Source organism: Fistularia commersonii, unplaced genomic scaffold, assembly GCF_037954325.1.
Source record: "Fistularia commersonii isolate RoL2024-O1a breed Wild unplaced genomic scaffold, RoL_Fcom_v1.0 HiC_scaffold_37, whole genome shotgun sequence".
NCBI lineage: Eukaryota > Metazoa > Chordata > Actinopteri > Syngnathiformes > Fistulariidae > Fistularia > Fistularia commersonii.
The window spans coordinates 180,001-187,500 of record NW_028233995.1 but is presented as its reverse complement, the minus strand read 5'-3'; positions in this window follow the sequence as shown (position 1 = coordinate 187,500).

Genomic DNA, 7,500 nt, shown 5'->3' with positions numbered 1-7,500 from the left:
CCTGCACTTCCTCATTCCACCACCAAGTCTCCTTATCAACTTTCCTTCCAGATGACAAACCGAGTACTCTTCTACCTGTCTCCCTGATAACACTAGCTGTTGTTGTCCAATCATCTGGCAGCTCACCCTGACCACCCAGACCCTTTCTCAACTCCTCCCTGAAAACCGTGCAACGCTCCTCCCTTTTCAGCTTCCACCACTTTGTCCTCTGCTCTGCCTTTGTCCTCGTCATCTACCTTGTCACCAGAGTCGTCGCACAAACCGCCATCCTATGCTGTCTGGCTACACGCCCACCTACAACTACTTTGCAGTCACCGATCTCTTTCAGGTTACCTCGTCTATACAAGATGTAGTCTACCTGCGTGCTCCTACCTCCGCTCTTATAAGTTACCCTATGTTCCTGTTTTTTCTGGAAAAAGGTATTCACTACACCCATTTCCATCCCTTTTGCAAAATCTACCACCATCTGTCCCTCTGCATTCCTATCCTGGATACCATATCTGCCCATCACTTCTTCATCCCCTCTATTGCCTTCACCAACATGTCCATTGAAGTCTGCACCAATTACCACTCTCTCATTTCTGGGAATATTCTGCATCACTTCATCCAACTCATTCCAGAACTTCTCCTTCTCTTCAGGTTCACATCCCACCTGTGGCGCATAGCCACTAACAACACTGAGCATCACACCTTCAATTTCCAATTTCAGACTCATAAGTCTATCTGACATTCTTTTCACCTCTAGGACGTTCCTTACGAACTCCTCCTTCAAGATGACTCCTACTCCATTTCTCTTCTTGTCAGCACCATAATAGTATAACTTAAAGCCTGCTCCTAAGCTTCTAGCCTTACTACCCTTCCACCTGGTCTCCTGGACACACAGTATATCCAGCTTCCTTCTCTGCATCGTGTCCATCAACTCTCTACCTTTTCCTGTCATAGTCCCAATATTCAAAGTCCCTACTCTCAGTCCCAGGCTCTTTCCTTTCCTCCTCTCTCTCTGCTTCCGAACACGCACTCCTCCTCTTCTTCTTCTTCTTGTTCTTCGACCCACAGTAGCCCAATTTCCATTAGTACCCTGTAGGTCATCAGTACCAATGGCGGTCGTTGTTAACCCGGTCCGCGACCCATCCGGTATGGTATAGTTATGGTTGACTCGCATGTTTGGTTTTGGCAAACGTTTTACGCCGGATGCCCCTCCTGACGCAACCCTCTGCATTTATCCGGGCTTGGGACCGGCACAGGGAGACACTGCTCCGTGCCCCCCCCCCCCAAAGGCAGGCTTGGAGAGACACGGGCCAGTGCCGCCCTGAGGCTGCATTACCCTCTCTTTCTTACATTTATTATAAAAATATGCTTATCTTCCTTTTAGCTCATCACACATGTCTTTATGATTTTCAGTCCATGCCTCAGCCGGCCTGAAGCTCCACTGATGCGCATGTGCGGATGCCTCTATCTAGCGGACATAAAATAAAGACAATCATTCAAATGTGAATGAGTCGGCGTGATGCTCCGGGATGTGTGGAGCTCAGGGAGCTCCACGAGTGAGGGAGTTAAGTTAGGGCGGGGGTGCAAGTAGGCTCTAGGATTCCCCGAGTCGGGGCGAGCGATGGGTTTAGAGGCGTATCGCATTGAAGATAATGGCCGCATATCCTTCTTGGACTTTTCTAAAGCCTTTGACTCGGTCGAACATCCATTTATCATAGCAACGCTCGAACATTTTGGATTTGGTTAAATATTCAGGAATGTGATCCGTGGGCTCTATGAGAATATTCATAGCTGTGTCACCCTGCCAAGCGGCACCACTCCGAGCTTCCATGTTGATGTGGGAATCCCCCAAGGTTGCCCCATCTCACCCTATTTATTTATAATTGCTACCGAAATGCTAGCCGTTTATGTTGAAAAGAGCAACGATATCCAAAAGTTAGACGTGCTGGGGACTGAAATTGTTATTAGCCTGCTGGCAGATGACACAACCTTAGTTTTGAAAAATGAACATCAAGTCCCAATAAGTGCCGAAAACAACCAAAACATTCTCCAAGGCTTCAGGATTGTCATTAAACTTAAAGAAATGCAAACTTCTTGCGCTGCATGACTCGCCACTAAAGGAAATCAGCGATGTTTCCATGAAATCAGAAATAAAATACTTGAGCATTTTCCTATCCAAGGACCAAACGTTAAATCAATCCAGGAACATTGAATCTAAACTGAATCAAAGTAAAGCTTAATTCTAATATATGGCTCCAGAGAGATTTATCAATATTAGGCCGGATATATTTGACTAAAATGGATGTGTTTATCCAGATGTATATACCCAGCGTATTCCAATGCTGCTCCAAATCAACTCGTAAAATCTGTTAACCAAATCAATTTCAACTTTATCTGGAGGAACAGACCACACCATCTAAGAAAAATCACATATGGTGAAAGAAACAAGTGAAGGAGGGCTGAAAGTGATAGAGTCGGACTGCTTGAATGGGACATTGAAGGTGAACTGGTTGAAATCCTGGATCAAACCTCATCGTTCTTTCTGGTATTGTACTCCAAACTACTTATTCAACAAAGTCGGCGGCCTGAGTCTTCTGCTTATCTCTGACTTGGATATCAACAAGATTCCTGTCAAATGTTCAGAGTTCCATAAACAAATATTATTATACTGGAAAATGATATACGTACACAATTTCTCACCACACAGTATAATAGTTTGGAACAATCGATATGTACTGCATGGCAACAAACCTCTGTTTTACAAGGAATGCTTTGAGAAAGGTATATGGTCGATAATTGACTTGATGGATGACACTGGCAGTCCTCTGGACAATGAGCAGTTCTGTACTACACACAGATTCAAGCCTCCCATATTAGAGTTGCTAAAGTTACGAAACGCACTGCCTCGACAATTTGTATTCCTGACCAAAAATATAATGACGCACCGAACCGTACAACCACAGTTACCCCGACTATCACTCCAGGGAATCTCAATTGTGGACAGAAAGCGCGGCAACTCCTTTATTAGGAAATGTTTCACAGGAAACTTATTCCCTGGACGTCAAAAAAAAAAAAAAGGATATTTTAAATAAATTTGATGAGGAATCGATTGCCACGCTGCGAACCATGTATCTGACTCTACCCATACCCCCAAGGCAAAAGAGACCCACTTCAAAATTATGACTGACATCTACCCATCTAAGGAATTATCGAGGGTACGCTTTAATTTTGAAGATAATATTTGTACATTTTGTGAAGACAACATTGAAACCACTGACCATATATTTTTTCTCCTTCTCATTCCATCGTCACCAGTTTCCTTCTCAAAAGATGATATAACATTCTGTTTACTTATAAGCAACATAACAGATGAACTCTGTGTCAATGTTCTTTTAGGCCTGGCCAAGTTCTTCATTCACAAGAACAGAATGCAAAAATGCTCCCCAAATTTTAATGTCTTCATAAACGATTTTGAAATATAAAAAAAAAAAAAAAAAATCCTTAAAACTTATGGAAAAATCCAAAAACTAAAAAATATAGTTACCCATGTCCGAGGTTCCTTTTTTTTTTGGTAAAAAAAAAAAACAAAAAAAAAAAAACAACTTGATTACATGTTACATTCCCCTTGCAATTTTTTTTTTTTTTTTTTCGTTTTAATTTCTTATTTGTCTATCTATTGATTTAATTACTTCCTTTTAATTTCTTTTTTTGTCTCGCACTGTAAATTTCTCACAAACCTGTAACACTATTAACTTCTCATTACATACAGAACAAATGTCCTGATGTCCGTTGCTTCCTCATCCCTGGTTGTTTCATTGACATTCAGTTCTACCTTGCTATGTTTATTTGTACATCTGTATATTTGGGTGTACTATTTATGTTCAATTAAAAACAGTTTGATGTCTGAGATTCCTTGTGAACCGCCAACTTAATTACATGTTATATTCCCCTCACAATTTTTTTTTTTCGTTTTTAATTTTATTTTTCTATCTATTTATTTAATTATATCCTTCTAATTTTCTTTTTTTGTCTAGCATTAAAAATTTCTCGCAAACCGTTAACACTATTAACTTCTGATTACTTACACCACAAATGCGCTTATGCCCCCCCACCCATCCCGCTTTTTCCGTACGGAGGCAGACACTGAGATCGAAAGCAAATGGGTGTCATTGAAATGCAGTAACAGGGTGATAACAGCCGTGTTCGAAGTGTGTAGGGGCTTATAGGAGAGCAGAAGCACGTCACGCAATTCACCTGAGTTCGGAGGATCGGGAGTACCAGGGCCCATAGCGGAGAAGCGGAAGAGCGGAGTTATGTGTCTCTTCTCAAAGGCGGGGAAGCTGGGGGGCAGCAGGACCCCTTAGACCGGCTAAGGTGAGCCTACTCCGGACAGAGATCACCCGGAGTTATGACTGGAGCTCCCGGACCTCTGGGCACACACATATGTGAATGACTGGATGAGCTAATGTTGGTTTGGTTGTGGATACGTTTCGGCCAATGCTATCAGCACAGCGATGATGAGTTCAGGTGTGTCTGTGTGTGTTTGTGTGTTTGTGTGTGTGTGTGTGTGTGTGTGTGTGTGTGCGTGTGTTTGTGTGTGTGTGAGAGTTTGTTTTTGTGGGTTGGGGGGGGTTCCCGCGGACACGGAGTACCAGGGCCTGGAGCGGATGAGGTGAGGAGCGGAGGAGAGCAGAAGCCCGGACCGTGATTCGCTTGTGTCCAGCGGTTCGGGAGTTCCAGGGCCCGAAACGGAGGAGCGGAGGAGCGGAGGAGCGGAGGAGCGGAGGAGCGGAGGAGCGGAGGAGCGGAGGACAGCAAAACCCCTTTCTGCAATTCGCCTGAGTCCGGCGGATCGGTAGTACCTGGTTCCGCAGCGGATGAGCGGAGGAGTGGAGGAGATGTTTCTCTTCTCAGAGGCGGCGAGGGGGGGGGGGCAGGACCCCTTACCCTTATCCCCCCCGGACGTTTGAGTGGAGCTCCCGGACCTCCGGGCACGCACATGCGAATGACTGGATCACAGGGAGTGCCAGGGCCTGGAGCGGATGAGCAGAGGAGAGGCGGAGGGCAGAAGCCCGGCCCTGTTCAAGAGTTCCAGGGTCCAAAGCGGGGGAGCGAAGAAGCGGAGGAGGGGAGGAGAGCAGAAGAGCAAAAAACTGGCCCGGCATTCACCGAAGTCCCGCGGATCGGGAGTTCCAGGGCCCGGAGCGGAAGAGCGGAGGAGCGGAGGAGAGGAGGAGCGGAGCAAAGCTAAGCCCGTCTTAACAACAAGGAAATTACAGATGAGGCTATAATTTCTAATGAAAACTTTAAATTCTATAGCCACGTATACACTTCGACATTGTCAAAAAGCGATTGTGACTCCTTTCCATTAAATATTCCTCAATATATCCCAAAAATAAACAACAAACAATATATGTTTGTTTATATATGTTTATATATAAACAACAAAAAATATACAGTTTGATGTCTGAGATTCCTTGTGAATCGCCAACTTAATTACATGTCGTATTCCCCTTGCATTTTTTTTTTTTGGTTTTAATTTCATTTGTCTATCTATTTATCTAATTATTTCCTTTTAATTTCGTTTTTTGTCTAGCACTGTAAATTTCTCACAAACCTGTAACACTATTAACTTCTCATTACATACAGAACAAATGTCCTCATGTCCGTTGCTTCCTCATGCCTGGTTGTTTCATTGACATTCAGTTCTAACTTGCTATGTTTATTTGTACATTTGTATATTTGGGTGTACTATTTATGTTCAATTAAAAACAGTTTGATGTCTGAGATTCCCTGTGAACCGCCAACTTAATTACATGTTATATTCCCCTCACAATTTTTTTTTTTTCGTTTTTAATTTTATTTTTCTATCTATTTATTTAATTATATCCTTTTAATTTTCTTTTTTTGTCTAGCATTAAAAATTTCTCGCAAACCGTTAACACTATTAACTTCTGATTACTTACAGCACGAATGCGCTTATGCCCCCCCACCCCCCACCCCCCCGCTTTTCCGTACGGTGGCAGACACTGAGATCGAAAGCAAATGGGTGTCATTGAAATGCAGTAACAGGGTGATAACAGCCGTGTTCGAAGTGTGTAGGGGCTTATAGGAGAGCAGAAGCACGTCACGCAATTCACCTGAGTTCGGAGGATCGGGAGTACCAGGGCCCATAGCGGAGAAGCGGAAGAGCGGAGTTATGTGTCTCTTCTCAAAGGCCGGGAAGCTGGGGGGCAGCAGGACCCCTTAGAGCGGCTAATGTGAGCCTTCTCCGGACATAGATCACCCGGACTTATGACTGGAGCTCCCGGACCTCCGGGCACACACATATGTGAATGAGTGGATGAGCTAATGTTGGTTTGGTTGTGGAAACGTTTCGGCCAATGCTATTAGCACAGCTATGATGAGTTCAGGTGTGTCTGTGTGTGTTTGTGTGTTTGTGTGTGTGTATGCGTGTGTATGTGTGTGTGTGTGTGTGTGTGTGTGTGTGTGCGTGTGTTTGTGTGTGTGTGAGAGTTTGTTTTTGTGGGTTGGGGGGGGTTCCCGCGGACACGGAGTACCAGGGCCTGGAGCGGATGAGGTGAGGAGCGGAGGAGAGCAGAAGCCCGGACCGTGATTCGCTTGTGTCCAGCGGTTCGGGAGTTCCAGGGCCCGAAACGGAGGAGCGGAGGAGCGGAGGACGGCAAAACCCCTTTCTGCAATTCGCCTGAGTCCGGCGGATCGGTAATACCTGGTTCCGCAGCGGAGGAGCGGAGGAGTGGAGGAGATGTTTCTCTTCTCAGAGGCGGCGAGGGGGGGGGACAGGACCCCTTACCCTTACCCCCCCCGGACGTTTGAGTGGAGCTCCCGGACCTCCGGGCACGCACATGCGAATGACTGGATCACAGGGAGTGCCAGGGCCTGGAGTGGATGAGCAGAGGAGAGGCGGAGGGCAGAAGCCCGGCCCTGTTCAAGAGTTCCAGGGTCCAAAGCGGGGGAGCGAAGAAGCGGAGGAGGGGAGGAGAGCAGAAGAGCAAAAAACTGGCCCGGAATTCACCGAAGGCCCGCGGATCGGGAGTTCCAGGGCCCGGAGCGGAAGAGCGGAGGAGAGGAGGAGCGGAGCAAAGCGGAAGCCCGTCTTAACAACAAGGAAATTACAGATGAGGCTATCATTTCCAATGAAAACTTTAAATTCTATAGCCACCTATACACTTCGACATTGTCAAAAAGCGATTGTGACTCCTTTCCATTAAATATTCCTCAATATATCCCAAAAATAAACAACAAACAATATATGTTTGTTTATATATGTTTATATATAAACAACAAAAAATATACAGTTTGATGTCTGAGATTCCTTGTGAATCGCCAACTTAATTACATGTTGTATTCCCCTTGCATTTTTTTTTTTCGGTTTTAATTTCATTGGTCTATCTATTTATTTAATTATTTCCTTTTAATTTCTTTTTTTGTCTAGCAATGTAAATTTCTCACAAACCGTTAACACTATTAACTTCTGAATACATACAGAAC